General features: G+C 41.7%; 1 protein-coding gene across 1 annotated transcript in view; it reads left to right on the top strand.

Annotated features, from left to right (window-relative positions):
* The window catches only part of EPDR1 (ependymin related 1), a 65,855-nt gene that overhangs the window by 36,478 nt on the left and 13,425 nt on the right, over positions 1–15,952 (top strand). The gene's annotated exons all lie outside the window — the stretch shown is intronic.

Here is a 15,952-nt window from a genome sequence, read left to right as displayed (position 1 = left end):
GCGTCCTAGAGAGCGGGGCCACGCGCACCGGGACCCAACAGGAGAATGGGTGAGAGGGACGGGGTGAAATCCGTGAGCGGGCACGTCCCGCTAGGCGGATCGCATCCCCGCCGGGCACAGCTGAGCAGCTTCTCCGGTCAGCACTGCCGACCGGAGCGCTGCAGGGCAGAAGACGCTGCGAGCGCTCCGGAGGAGGAGGGGGAGCCGGAGCGCTCAGCGTAACACAAATATTCTGTGCCAGTGCATGATCGCTGTTGTGCCTTAACCCCTTAAGGTTTTTCAGTTTTTGCACTTTAGTTTTTTCCTCCTCCACCTTTTAAAAATCATATCCCTTTAAATTTTGCACCTACAGACCCATATGATGGCTTGTTGTTTGAGCCACCAATTGTACTTTGTAATGACATCAGTCATTTTACCAAAAAATCGACGACGAAACCAAAAAAATATATATTTGTGGGAATAGCATAGCATTGATCAGTGTTATTGGTTCTCCATTGCTCCAGCCTGGATCTCAGGCATGGAGCAATCAAACGATGATCAGACACCAAGGAGGCAAGTAGGGACCCTCGGTGATCCCGATCAGCCCTACTGAGCTGCCAGTAAGTATTTTTTTTTTCACAATTTAGACACGGCGATCAACTTTGCATTGCGTTTAAGGGGTTAATACCTGACATCAACGCAATCAGTGATCTCCGGCATTAGCCACGGGTCCCGGCCATTGCTGGGTGACTTGACCGATCCTCTATGATGCGGGGTCAGCATGTGACCCCACGTTATATCGAGGGAATGCGCGCAGGGCATACAGGTACACCCTGCGTCCCCAAGAGGTTAAAACTGTAGCAGCAGATAACTTTTAAATAAAGTAAATATCAGAACAGTACAGAGCACAGGGTCAATATACCATAACTATAAAGGGGACAAGCATAAATTTAAAAAAAAAATGCCTCTGCAATTTAGAGTTCTGCACACAGAGTCAGGTTCCAGAGGGTCAAGATGTTTTCTTGATCCCTGTTTTGTCAAAAAATAATGAATATGTCCAGGCAAGGGTTCAGAAAGAACTTGACACACGTTAACGTTTATAACCACTTCCACAAACATGACCGCACCAAAGGCAGAGAAGCTGTACAAACTTACTGCTGCATGATCAAATATTATATTCTCCTATACCCCTATTTTTTATGTACAGATAGCATTCTCCGGGGTGATATGTGCACTGTAAGCCAGGAGAAGCAGGACTTGAGTGTGGTTTCACACATGGATTCTTGTCAGAAAAATGCAGGAAAAAGTTCCATAAAAAATGCATAGAATTTTTTAGTGAAAAAAAAAATCTAGTGGTCAGATGTTATGGCACTTTTCTAACATAGACCTCCAAAGGTTTCTTCCCTGCTTAATCCTTTTAGTCGCTGCAGCTGGTTGGTTCAGTGTACCAATTGGCACCTCTGAGGCCTCTGCCAAGCTTTGGTGACTGTCGTGACTGCTGTATTGATACAGTCTACATATGGAAGGCTGTATCAGCAGAGTGCCGTTAATGTAGATCAATGCAACATATATTTTTTAAATATATATATATGTCCTGGTATCGCATCCTATACGGTACCTGTATATAGGTCCCCATAGCCAGAGTCCCTAGGACGTCGGGGTCCTTCTTATTTAGTCCACCCCTTGTCACCTCTCATCTAGATATTAGTTATCTTACAGTTTACTCAGGATTTATATAAATATAATTGTACAAATGTATATAAGTGGTTAATTACCTGTATGGAGCGTAACAGGACCTGCGGGTCACATGATCAGGTAAACTCTATGGTTTTTTGCTTAAGGACCTTTGGAGGTCCCTGTGACATATAGCGCCCACAATTCCTTGTAACAGTGAGTGGCAGATATTCGGACCAATTAAAACGGCCCCGCCCCTGCCCATATAAGGGAGTGGCGGCCATAGCTCGCTCTCTTGTTCCCGGGCTTTCATGAGAGAAGGATCTGCGCTGCTTTCATCAGTGAGTTTAGGCCTGAGCCTTGCGGCAACGGCTGATCATTACAAAACCGTGAGTGTATCAATCCCTAAGCACTCTGTAAGATCATCGGACCGTATCAATCCCCTAAATCCAGACGGATCTTCGCAATTTACCCTAAATCTAGAGACTTATAAAACAAGTCAAGGTCCGCAACAACTGCCAGTCACTGAAGTGTATAGAGACTGTATTAATGAGACTGTTACTGTTCATTGGATGTATCGCCAGCCTTTAAGTAAAGTTTATCCAAGTTCAAGTTCAACTATCTTGTGGACCTTCAGTCATTATTCATATGCACCTGTCGTTACTGGGAAGGGCGGCGATAGGCCAGAGAATTACTTCAGCATACTAGCCCTCAGCCTGGCGTCACAAACTATAGGGTTAACCTTAACCCCTGATATACTGAAGCAAAACCCTAACTGTACTACCCCTACCCCAGAGGCCTACCACATACATATATATATATATATATATATATATATATATATATATATATATATATAAATAATCCCCTCCCTGCCCATTTTCCCAAAAAATGCAAACATTGCCACATGTGAAATTGTCCAAACTATTAAAGAGTACCTCTCATGATCTTGTTAATTTTATAATCCTCCCAGTTCACTGCCCCCGTCATGATAAACCTCCCCTGTCTTTATTTTAATTTTATTTTTAGTTTTCTAATTTGATATTGCTCTGTCTTTTCTGCTCAGTCTCAGTTAGATTCACAGACTGGGAAGGGGTATTCCCCAGCAGGCATGACATCATCTGAAGCCATACAGGAGAGAACTTCCTCCCTCACTCTGCTACACACAGCCCATAGCAGTCCAGTGTGAGATGAGCTATAATTGGATAAAGCTGGACACATCCCCTCAGCACTCCAGACTGCATTTCCGGTATACTTCTGGCAGGCCAGCAGGACTCCAAACTCTGTGCAAGAGATGGGCAAAATGTCCTCTGGGCAAGTAGGGAGAAACCTAGTAGAAGTTTTTTTTTAAACACAAATAAAACATAGAAAACTGCATTAGAAATATTTTTTATTTACCATAAGGAGTACAAGAGCAAAAATTTGTTTTAATGAGAGTGCCCATTTAAGTGATAACATTCCAGCATAGTCATAACTGTGTAAATGCAAAAAAAACTCCAAAATTGCTGATTTTTTGTCAAATCACATCCCAGAATAAAATGCGATAAAAAAATGCATTAAAAAAAAAACACACAAAAAAAAACCTATACTCATTCCTTCCGTCCAGGGCTGCTACAGCTTCAAAGTTCCTAATTACACCACTGCATATTCTGTACTGGGTGGTGTGGCTAATCACTGAACACACTGGTCACGTACACTTTGTTTCGTATGGGACCATTGATCCAAGTCATTTGATCCAAACTCCAAAGTGGAAGAGTTGCCCGTAGCATCTATTCAGATTGATTCTTTAATTTTAAAAGAAGCAATCTGAGTGGTTGGATGGGCAATTGCTCCTCTGAACCAGGTTTTGATAAATATCCCCAACTATTTATATAGGAGATTCCCTAAGTGTAGTAACAAACTATAGGTAAGTATAATATATAGTCTAGGATAAAAACCCTTTAGTTTTTTGTGTTTAAAGGGGTACTCCCGTTGAAAACTTTTTTTTTAATCAACTGGTGCCAGAAAGTTAAACAGATTTGTAAATTACTTCTATTAAAAAAATCATAATTTTCAGTACTTTTTAGGGGCTATATACTCCAGAGAAAAAGCTTATCTTTTTAGATTTCTCTGATGTCATGACCACAGTGCTCTCTGCGGACCTCTGCTGCCCATTTTAAGAACTGTCCAGAGCAGGAGAAAATCCTCATAGCAAACATATGCTGCTCTGGACAGATCCTAAAATGGACAGCAGAGGTCAGCAGAGAGCACTGTTGTCATGACATCAGAGAAATTTAAAAAGATAAGCATTTCCTCTGTAGTATATAGCCCCTAAAAAGTACTGGAAGGATTAAGATTGTTTAATAGAAGTAATTTACAAATCTGTTTAACTTTCTGGCACCAGTTGACTTAAACAAAAAAGTTTTCCATGGGAGTACCCCTTTAAGTAGTACAATCCAGTGGTCCCCCAAGTTATAATATTAATTGGTTCCAGGACGACCATTGATGTTGAAACGATTGTATGCTGAGACTAGAGATGAGTGAATTTTTGAAAAAATCGATTTGGACGATTCACTGAATTTTCCGGAAAAATTTGGTTCAGTCCAAATTTATTTGCAGTGAATCACTATTAAAACGTCTATTTCTGGGCTAAAGTCGTAACACACACAGGGAGTGTGCTGTGTTAGTGAAATAATACTGTTATTCAATATGACATGCAGATTACAGGCATCACTATTAGATTCACTGCCATAGAGTGTCTGGATGTGGCAGCAGGGTCGGGAGACCATATGGCGTCACAGTTGAAGAGATTAAAGAGATTGTTAAATAACATTTGTTTTTAAGTTAATTTGAATTTATTAAAAAATTAAATCCTTTTTTGAGAACCCATTCTGGTGAGCATCGAGCTGGCAGTCCGCCATGAGGCGAGCTACACCAGTTCCAGCCCCTGCCTCTCACCCCCCCCCCCCCCCCAACTGTCTTACTCTGTGTGGAACTGCGAATGTTTTATTTAATCAGTTATGGTTCATTGTTATCGCTCCAACCTGTTTAATTGGATTCTTGTAATTCCACAGGTAATATATGATGACCACCATAGGGCTTCACAATTGAAAAGATTGAAGAGATTTTTTAACATTTAAATTTAATATTTTGATCAGATTTACAAGTTTTTTGTTTTGGGTGCCCGAAGCGTTTACTTTCAACTAATACTGTATGGCCAGAAAACCCAATATAACATGGAGTCACATGGCGGCACAATAACAGAGCCTAGAGGTGTCAGCAGCCCAACAAAATCATAGGGCCACACAATTGAAAAGATTAACGATATTTTGTAAAATTTAAATTGAAGACTTTATATAAATTTAAAATTTTAAAGTTTCATTTAATGTGCCAACAGCATGAGAAGACCATATGGTGGCACAATGACACAGTCAGGAGGTGGCAGCAGCATGAGGGGACAATAATGTGGCAGAATGACACAGCCTGGAATTGGCGGCAGCAAGAGGAGAACATATAGTGGCAGCATGACCCAGCCTGGAGGTGGCAACAGCCTGACGAGACCATAGGGCCTCACAATTGAAAAGATTAAAGGGGTACTCCGGCCCTAATACATTTTATCCCCTATCCAAAGGATAGGGGATAAGATGTCTGATCATGGGGGTCTTGCCAATGGCCCCGTGGTTGTGACACTGTACACTCGGAGCCTCCAGCGCTGCGGAGAGCTCACAAAGGTGGGTGCTGAGTGACAGATTGCGGGGGTCCCCATCGGCGGCACCCCCCGCGATCAGACATCTTATCCCCTATCCTTTGGATAGGGGATAAGATGTATTAGGGCCAGAATGCCCCATGAAAGATATTTAGTAGAATTTAAATTGAAGATTTTATATAGATTAACATTTTAAAAGTTTAATTTATTGTGCCAACAGCATGAGGAGACCATCTGGTGGCACAATGACACAGCCTGAAGCTGGCAGCATCAGCATGATAAGACCATATGGCAGCACAATGAGAGAGCCTGGAGGTGGTAGCATCAGCATAAGGAGACCATATGGCGGCACAATGAGAGAGCCTGGAGATGGCAACATCAGCATGAGGAGACCATATGGCAGCACAATGAGAGAGCCTGGTGGTGGCAACATCAGCATGAGGAGACCATATGGTGGCACAATGAAAGAGCCTGGAGGTGGCAGCAGCAGCATGAGGGGCATGCCAAATGAGGGTTGAGTCTGAGGAACCCACCAACTGTTGACTGGGGGTGTCGAATGTCACTTGGGATGAAGTGGATGACCGAGTGAACCAATCAATCACAGCTGCTGGGTTGCTGGTTGAGACACGACTGCTAGCTGACACCAGGAGCTTAGACCTTTCGCTGCGACTCCTGCTGCCACATATCTCTACTCTGCTGCGTCCTCTGCCTGCACCTGATGAATTTAGGCCTCTGCCACTCCTCTTTGCACATCCTGGCACTTCTCTGCCTGACATACTTATACACCAGATGAGTGCGTATATGTTACACTTATAAGAGGAGGACAATGCGATCCACTAAGCTTAAAGCTGTATTAGACTACAGAAACAAGGGTGTAGCTTTGGCTGGCCTTTCACAGTAACTAGGTCCAAAGTAGTTTTCCAGGAAAAAAAAACCTACACCACGTAGGTGTACCTAAAGTATACACTTATGAGAGCTGGACAAGACGCTCAGCTTAAAACTGTATAAGGCTACAGAAAGAAGGGTGTAGCTTTGGCTGGCCTTTCACAGTAACTAGGCCCAAAAAAAAATTCAGGAAGAAAAAAAAACCTACACTACGTAGGTGTACATACAGTTATAACTATGAGAGCTGGACAATACGCTCTGCCTAAAACTGTATAAAGCTACAGAAACAAAGGTGTAGCTTTGGCTGGCCTTTCACAGTAACTAGGCCAAAATTAGTTTTTCCGGAAAAAACCTACACCACGTAGGTGTACGTACAGTTTAAACTTATAATAGGAGAACTATGTGCTCCGCTACAAACTGTATAAGGCTACAGAAACAAGTGTGTAGCTTTGGCTGGCCTTTCACGGTAACTAAGCCAAAATTAGTTTTGCAGTAAGAAAAAAAAAACTACACCACGTAGGTGTACATACAGTTTATAACTATGAGAGCTGGACAATACGCTCAGCTTAAAACTGTATAAGGCTACAGAAACAAAGGTACAGCTTTGGCTGGCCTTTCACAGTAACTAGGCCCAAAAAATTTTTTCAGGAAATAAAAAAACTTACACCACCTATGTATGCACAGATTAACCTTATGAGAGGACAATAAGCTCCGCTACGCAACCTGTATTAGGCACTGTAATCAGGTGACTATGGCTTTTCGTTCTCACCCTAACTGGCCCCTGTTAGCTTTAAAGTTGTTGTACAACCAACTGCAGCAGTATGGAATTGCTGTCTAGTAGAGCCCAGTATAGTATTATTTGGCACGCTGATAGCAGGTGACAATGGCTTTCAGTGCTCTGCTTAATTGGCCCCTTTAATCTTTAGAGTTGCTGTACATCCCACTGCAGCAGTGGAGACGCTGTGTATTACACCCAAAAGTGTACTTTCTCTCTCTGTCAGTGCTTTTATGCAGTGAATTTGGTTTGTGCTGAATTGCTGATGTGAAGCTGTTTTTCTGTGCAATGCACACAATGCTCTTTCTCTCCCTGTAATGAAATACTCTCTCTGCAATAAAAGGCTGTAGTGACTGGCAGTAAGATGGCTGCCGATTATATAGGGCTGTGACATCACAGGGGTGGCTGGCTGCTGATAGGCTGCATGTTGCATGTGATTCAGGGTCATCCCGCCTACCCGCCTTGCCGCCTTCCCAGAGTTCCTTGCCCCATGTCCTCACATGTGTATCTGCCATTTTAGATGCACTGGAGCCTGGACCGCACTAAATGGAGTTTAATGAAGCGATTCCTGCGATCGAATCGCTGCGATATTCAGATTCGTTGCAAAGTGAATTTTTTCTGAAATTCGTAATGAATTCGGATTCATCAGATTCGATTTACTCATCCCTAGTTGAGAACAAAACTTTATGGAAACCTGGTAATTGGTTCTGAAGAAGAATAATAGATAACTAATATAGATAAAGCAGTCTTTACATATAAAAGTAAGAAAGAGCTGCTGGTGTTTTCCGGTTGTATCTGAGACATCTCATTTTGTATTGCTTTATACATACACACCTGGTATTTTATCCTTATTGAAATTAGTCACAAATGTGTGACGCTTTTTAACATTTTGGATATAACAATAAAATTTTGCATATTTATCAGTAGCAATTGCTCTTTGTTTGAGTTTTTTCTCTTCTTTTGCATAAAATAGTCTATGGAGCTATACTGATTTACGACTCATAGACCCCTAGCACCTAGTACATATCATGAAAAACAGAATACAATATATACCTATTTGGTGCAGTTTATTCTTTTTGTGTTAAATCACTGTCTATGTAGAGAACAGGAGCTTCTTCATGGTCCTGTTCAATACACACAGTGTTCCAAAAAAGTTAAATGGAGCCGCCCTCACCTGGTGTCCAAAAGAGCAGCTTGTCTTGGAACAGGTACTGTACTGTGGGGAGGTGCTACCAAACAGCCAGTCAGTGTATGCACTTCAGTAACACAAGTGTTTTACTAGTAAAATACCCATTCTGATCTGGTCAGTTCTTCCAGCCATTGACACGTTTACCGTATCTTGACTGTCCATATCATTTTATGTTGAGTATTGTTTTAAGTTACAACGGTCCAAAAGCCATTGTATGCGGAAAATATTGTAACCTGTGGCCATTGTAAGTTTTTTCATAAAGTTTTTATTATTTTCCAATACAAAAACATACAATTATACAAAAAATACAAACAACTCATCCCCTTCCCCCTCCCCTCCAACCCTTCTCCCTCCCATACCCACATCAGCATGGTAATACTTTCACACAGACCAGTATGCCCAATTGCTTTATATTTTACTCAGTTGTTTAGTATTTCTATAGTATATCCTCTCATACTAGATGACCCTATTAAGTTCCACCCACTCCTCTTTTCTTGGGGATTCCGGGGAAATCCATTTTCTCAGGATGATTGTTTTAGCTATGGCCATTGTAAGTTGAGGTGCCACTGTATGTTTCCCAATTTATTGATAGGCAGCATAGATTATCCCTATGTTGAAAACGCTTTCTATGCCTTGTAGACAACTAGTATCATTTTGATGGAATTCTCTAAATTGTCTACTTAATGTGGAAATGCCTACTGCAGAGTTCTTAATATTGTACAAATCTTGAGTAAACCTAACTTTCAAAGTGGTGCTTGAATATCCGACATACTGTAGGGAACTTTTTGTGTATGTGGCAGGGTAAATCCAAATTTTAATGTTACAACTGATATACCTTTTCATTTTGTAACTGAGGGAATTAACACTAGATGTGAACTGATTGAGATCTTTTAAGAGTGATGCTGTAAAGCAAAGTAATAAAAATAAATAAAACTAAGGAAGTTAGTAGCCCGTGCCTTTAGCATTAGCCTCTAAAGCTTTATATTCATAGGGATGCACATTTTGGGGAAATTATTTTTTTTTTTCATCATTAAACTGGCACCAGTACTCAAAGGTATTAGTGTTGAGCGGCATAGGCCATATTCGAATTCGCGATATTTCGTGAATATATGGATGAATATTTGTCATATATTCACTAAATTCGCATATTTGTAATATTCGTGTTTTATTTTCGCATATGTGAAAATTAGCATATGTAAAAATTAGCATATGCTTAAATTTGCATAAGTGAAAATTCGCATATACGAAAATTCGCATATGCGAAAATTTGCATATACTAAAAATTGCTTATGCAAAAATTAGAGCCTTCTTTACATCACACAAGCTGGAAGCAGAGAGGGATGATCACTGTGATGTGTACTATGAAAAAAAAATAATATTCGTAATTTCGAATATATAGTGATATATTCGCAAAAATTTCCGAACAACAATAAAAGGTATATGAAATTTGATCATTAGGGGGAAAATAGCATGTTTATTGAAGATAAATATGTGACTTCCCTGGTGTCTGCTATAATATTAGTATGCAGTCCAAGCAATGTGTATTCCTCGGGCAATGTAACATATAGATATATTTCAAAGCACTGTGTGAAGAGGAAAGATGTCAGGCAGAGGAGAAGGAGAGGCTAGACTGTCTGAATTCCAAGACGTTTCTTAGCAAAATGAAGAGAGACAGCAGGAAATATGAAATAAATAAGACAAGGAGAAATGTGCAAGAAAATAACTAAATTGCTTAGTTCAATTGAAGGACACTATCCTTAAACCGATATATCCGAGTCAACTTGAAGATTGTTTCGTGCTACTTTAGCACTAAGAAGAGCTATTATGTTCACAAACCACAGCAATGTGTGGCTATATCCTTTCATGGCAGAGTATTGACATTTTCCACTTGTAGATTTTAGAATATGCATTCATAACTATGGCTATGGAGTGTTTTGGGAATTGATGCTGATGGATCTGCTACGATAATTGAAAGAGTATGTTGAGTTGCACTGCAATTGTTTTTCTTATATCTTTAGACAATATGTAAAACTATGATAAAAGAATGAAAGTTAAGGACCAAGCCCATTTTGACCTCAAGGACCAGGCCAATTTTATTTTTGAATTTTCGTTTTTTCCTCCTCGTCTTCTCAAAATCATAACTCTTTTATATGTTCATCCACAGACCCACATGAGGGCTTGTTTTCTGCGTGACCAATTTTACTTTGAAAATTAAAATTTTAATGAAAACCTCAATTTAGCTAATTTTTGAAGGTTTTGTTTTCACGCTGTACACTTTACGGTAACATTACATTTTTCTTTATTCTGTGGGTCAATACTATTAGAATGATACCCATGTTATATGCTTTTCTATAATTGTACCTGTTACTCTGAGCGCTCCGGGTCCCTGCTCCTCCCCGGAGCGCTCACGGCGTCTCTCTCTCTGCAGCGCCCCGGTCAGACCCGCTGACCGGGAGCGCTGCACTGACATTGCCGGCGGGGATGCGATTCGCATAGCGGGACGCGCCCGCTCGCGAATCGCATCCCAAGTCACTTACCCGTCCCGGTCCCCGGCTGTCATGTGCTGGCACGCGCGGCTCCGCTCTCTAGGGCGCGTGCGCGCCAGCTCTCTAAGATTTAAAGGGCCAGTGCACCAATGATTGGTGCCTCGCCCAATCAGCCTAATTAGCTTCTACCTGCTGCCTGGCTATAATACCTCACTTCCCCTGCACTCCCTTGCCGGATCTTGTTGCCTTGTGCCAGTGAAAGCGTTTAGTGTTGTCCAAAGCCTGTGTTCCAGATCTTCTGCTATCCACATTGACTACGAATCTTGCCGCCTGCCCCGACCTTCTGCTACGTCTGACCTTGCCTCTGCCTAGTCCTTCTGTCCCACGCCTTCTCAGCAGTCAGCAAGGTTGAGCCGTTGCCGGTGGATACGACCTGGTTGCTACCGCCGCAGCAAGACCATCCCACTTTGCAGCGGGCTCTAGTGAATACCAGTAACATCTTAGAACCGGTCCACCGACACGGTCCACGCCAATCCCTCGCTGACACAGAGGATCCACATCCAGCTAGCCGAATCGTGACAGTACCACTTTAAAAAAAATCTTAAACTATTTTAACAAAATTAGTATGTTTGAAATTGCCCTGTTGTGCCTACCTATAACTTTACTAACTACCTATAATTTTTCTGTATAGGGGGCGGTATGAGTACTCATTTCTTGCACCATGATCTTTAGTTTTATCGGTGCCACTTTTGTTTATATATGACTTTTAAATCACTTTTTATAAAAAAGAAATTTTGAATAAAATATGACAAAAAAGCAGCATTTTTTGACTTTTTTTTTGTTTTTATGTTTACACCGTTCACCGTATAAGATAGTTGACATAATATTTTAATAGTTCGGACATTTACACACGCAGTGGTACCAAATATGTTTATTGAATTTTTTTTTACGTTTTTTGGGGGTAAAATGGGAAAAGGGGACAATTAACATTTTTAATGGGGAAGGGGATAACTTTTTTTTTTACACTTTTTATCTCCCCATAAGGGACTATTTATAGCAATCAGTTGATTGCTAATACTGTTCAGTGCTATGCATAGGGCATAGCACTGATCAGTGTTATATGCAATCTTCTGCTCTGGTCTGCTCGATCTCAGACCAGAGAGGAAGACCCCAGGAGAAGGATGGAGGCAGGTGAGGGGACCTCTGTCCGCCATTATGGATGATCGGATCCCTGCGGCAGTGCCATGGGCGATCCGATCATTCATTTTACTCAATGCACTGCCGCAGATGCTGTGATCTGTATTGATCAAAGCATCTGAGGGGTTAATGGCAGGCATCAGAGCCACCACTGATGTCCGCCGTTACCAGCGGGTTCCTGGCTGCGATAGCAGCCAGGACCTGCTGTGCATGATGGGAGCACCGGTCCTGTGCTCGCAGTTATGTTCATGACTTAAATGTACGTCATGGTGCAGGAAGTCCCACCGCCTCACAATGTACATTTACATCAGATTCCGTTAAGGGGTTAAAAGGCAATTTTTTTCATTAACTGGCTCCAGATTAACAGATTTGTAAATTACTTCTATTAAAAAATCTTAATCCTTCCAGTACTTATCAGCTGCTAAAATTGAGTTGTTCTTTTTTGTCTGACAACAGTGCTCTCTGCTGTCACCCCTTTCTGTCTCTGGAACTGTCCAGAGAAGGAGCAAGTCCCCATAGCAAACCTCTCCTCTGGACTGTTCCTGAGACAGACAGAAGTGCCAGCAGAGAGCACTGTTGTCAGACAGAAAAGAACAACTAAACTTCAGCAGCTGATTTAACTGTTTACCTTTCTGGACCCAGTTGATATGAAAAGTTTTTACTGGAATACCATTTTAAGTGTCAGAGATTTGAACTGATTTTAAACCTCTGTTACTTAAAGGGGGACGCCGGTGCAGAACATCTTATCCCCTATCCACAGGATAGATCTGTGGCAGGTAGTCTGTCCGCTGGGACCCCCTCGATCTCCTGCTCAGCACCCTGGCTCTCTCCATGCATTGAGCAACCTCAACTATGTGCTCGGATTACTGTCGACCACTGCACAAACCGGTGCCACAATGTCCCTCTACATATCTCTATGGTAGAGACAGAGAAACAACAGAGGTCACTTTGTGCATGGATAGAGCCAGGGGGCTGGGCGGGAGATCGCAGGGATAGGATAGAGGATAAGATATTTTGCACTGGAATCTCCCTTTATCATTCTACTCATGATATTCTAGATGCACATTAGGTAAAGCAATCCATTTAAAGGACATCTGTACTGCATGAATTTTACATATTCCTGTGCCTGGGCTGCAAAAATAAAGTAAACTTTAACTCACCTTCCTACTTTCCCCCGTTGCTCCGGTATCGGCCTCATGATCCTCTGCTGGGATCCTCTTGCTGCTTCCTTGGGACACGAACGTCACAGAGCCATCAGCATATCACCAGCGCAGTGATGTCCCGCCTCGGCTGGTTATAGGCTGAGCACACTGTCATGTAAGGAGTTCTGGCCGGCCCCTTACATGACAGTGTGCTCAGCCTATCACCGGCCGAGGTGGGACATCACTGTGGCCGGTGATACGCTGACGGCTCTGTGATGTTCCCGTCCCCAGGAAGCAGCAAGAGGATCGCAGTGGAGGACCGTGAGGCTGATACCGGAGCAATGGGAGAATGTAGGAAGGTGACTTAAAGTTTAGTTTATATATTTTGCATCCCAGGCACAGGAATATGTAAAAGTCATGCAGTACAGATGTCCTTTAAGGTATAATGCAATGCCACTTTAAGTGGACATTTCAGCCCCTTGAAAAGCATCCAAAATTGCGCAAACCCGACAGCATCTTCATTTGTTGGAAAATTATTAATTCATGTGTGGTATCCCGGTACAGGACATGGTCCTGTCCCTGTCTAAAGTCCCCTCAGTTAGAGTCCCTTCTCTTGCAGGGCTTGCCCCTTGGTCACCTCATATAAATGTATTTCTGTATAGTGTACAAATGTATAGGACCTACCTAGGTCACGTGATATATTAAAATGGTTGTACAGATATTTAGGACCTTCCGGGGTCATGTGATGTACCCAGAGTTCTCTGGGTTCAGGACTTACAGGCTTTGCAGCCAATGGGATTAGTCCAGCCCCCTTGGTATGTAAGGGGCTGTAGTATCCAAATTCTCTCTCTTAGTTCCGGACTATCAAGCAAGTACAATCAGCATATCTCAATTCATCTCAACTTGGCCAAAGCCTAAAGACCCAGAAGCCACTAAAACCGTGAGTTATAAAGCTCTATCTACAAATTCTTTGTGACTACTATTCAACTCAAATCCTATAATAATAGCACAGTGGCCTGCTTAAAGCTTAAGACTATTAGTCCCAGCAAAGCCTGTGAGGAACCTGCATCCCGGTTGCCTCAAGAGAAACCGTTTAATTGTAAAGACTGTTGGCATAAGAAGTTCAGTTAAGGTTCCAGTTATCTCATAAAATCTGCTGTGGACATTCCATTTATTATCCTGCCGTTTGTGGACTGGTTGTAGGCAGAGCCTTCTATACAAAACAACCATTCCAAAAATGTTGATATTTTTGCCCTTACAAACACCATTTAATGTATACCTGTAAACAAGATTTTGCAAACTTTTGGTATTTATGCTCGCATGCTGACTTGACTTTTATGTTTGGTTCACACACATTATTTTGATCAGTATTTTTAACAAAAACCATAAGTGTAACTGACACAGAGAAAACCTTAAATAAAAAGTTTTGTACCTCTTCTGTGTTTTGGACCCATTCCTGATTTTGGCTAAAGGTACTGACCAAAAATACTGTATGAACCAAACTTTTTTCAGCACACAAAGCAGACACTTTGAGAAGCATAATGATTTTGTCACTTCATTACTTTATTACATACTTAAACATATTTTTTCAGTTTGGGGGTACCTTTTACCAACAGGTAAAAGCAAGATCCTAAAAAGGGCTATGAAAGAACAAATCACCATCTGGTGTGTAGCTAACTCAAACAAATCCCCATAAACACACCAGGACAATTATATGCAAATCATTTTAGTCTTTATTAAACATACATCATTAAAAAACATTAAAAAGGATAGCAAAAAAAAAAACTGACAAAAGATGGCTGCTACATAGGTAGGTATGTGATAATGTGCAAAAAAGTTAAGTTAGTTAATACTAACAATATATTAAAGTGACTTATGCAATCTATAAAGCTGTCAATCTGCAGCATACAATAGATATGGGCAATGTAAACACTTCAATATGTAAACAATTAAATATTATGGCCAAAGCCACATATATTGCACAGAATGTAAAGTGACACAGTGATAAGAAACAGGATAATCAAGAAAACCTGAAAAGGTGCCTGATCTGTTAGTGGACTAAGCAAAAAGGGACATCTGTGGATGTGGGAATAGCCTTAAAACATTATGCACAGAGTCAGCAATTAAGCCAAACAATAAATTGCAGAAGTTCAACAACAGATTAGGGCCGTAATGGCCTAGCACATACCACTATGCAGCACGCCAAACCCAAACGCCGTTTTGCCGTGAAGGCTTCCTCAGGGAATGATCTAAGGCATTAATTTGGTACTTTATATACACTTCATTAACCAATAAGAAAGAAAGAAACAAAGTAATACAGGTGGTTTCAGAGTTTACCTTGATCGCGATGGCGGCCGCCATCTTTGATAACCCTTGCGCGTGCGCAACTAACGTTACGCGTCCGCCAACGTCATGGCGCAATAGCGCGATTTGTGCGCATGCGCAGTAGGGATCGTAATAAAGTTATTTAGTCTGAACGTAATGCGCATGCGTACATGCATAGTCAGCGCATCACATATCTCCGTGATTCTGAACGCCATGCCCCCTCATGATGTCATGCCACGCCCCCTCCATGCATGTGTATGGGAGGTATGATGGCCGCCATGCTCCTCCCATAGACATAAATGGAGGGTGGGGTGGCGTGATGACACAACCCCAGCCCTGAACCCAGCATTTAGAATGAAAAGTTTAGAATGCCAGGGTGGCATGCAGGAGATCGTGGAGGTTCCCAGTGGCAGGACCTTTGGATAGGAGTTAAGATGTCTAGGGGTGGAGGACCCCTTTAAAGCCCCAATGCAAAATTTGATCTCTATATTACGTAGTCAAGCAAGAATATAAAGTTGCAGGTACATTATCTGCTTAGCTTTGGACTAGGTATTGGAGACTGCCTGTGGAGTATAGTGATCTGTACTAATAGTAATTGAGCTGCTAGAAAACTAA

This window comes from Hyla sarda, chromosome 5 (assembly GCF_029499605.1).
Source record: "Hyla sarda isolate aHylSar1 chromosome 5, aHylSar1.hap1, whole genome shotgun sequence".
Classification (NCBI taxonomy): Eukaryota; Metazoa; Chordata; class Amphibia; order Anura; family Hylidae; genus Hyla; species Hyla sarda.
Note: the sequence above shows the minus strand (reverse complement) of the source record. Positions and strands in the feature narration are given on the sequence as shown.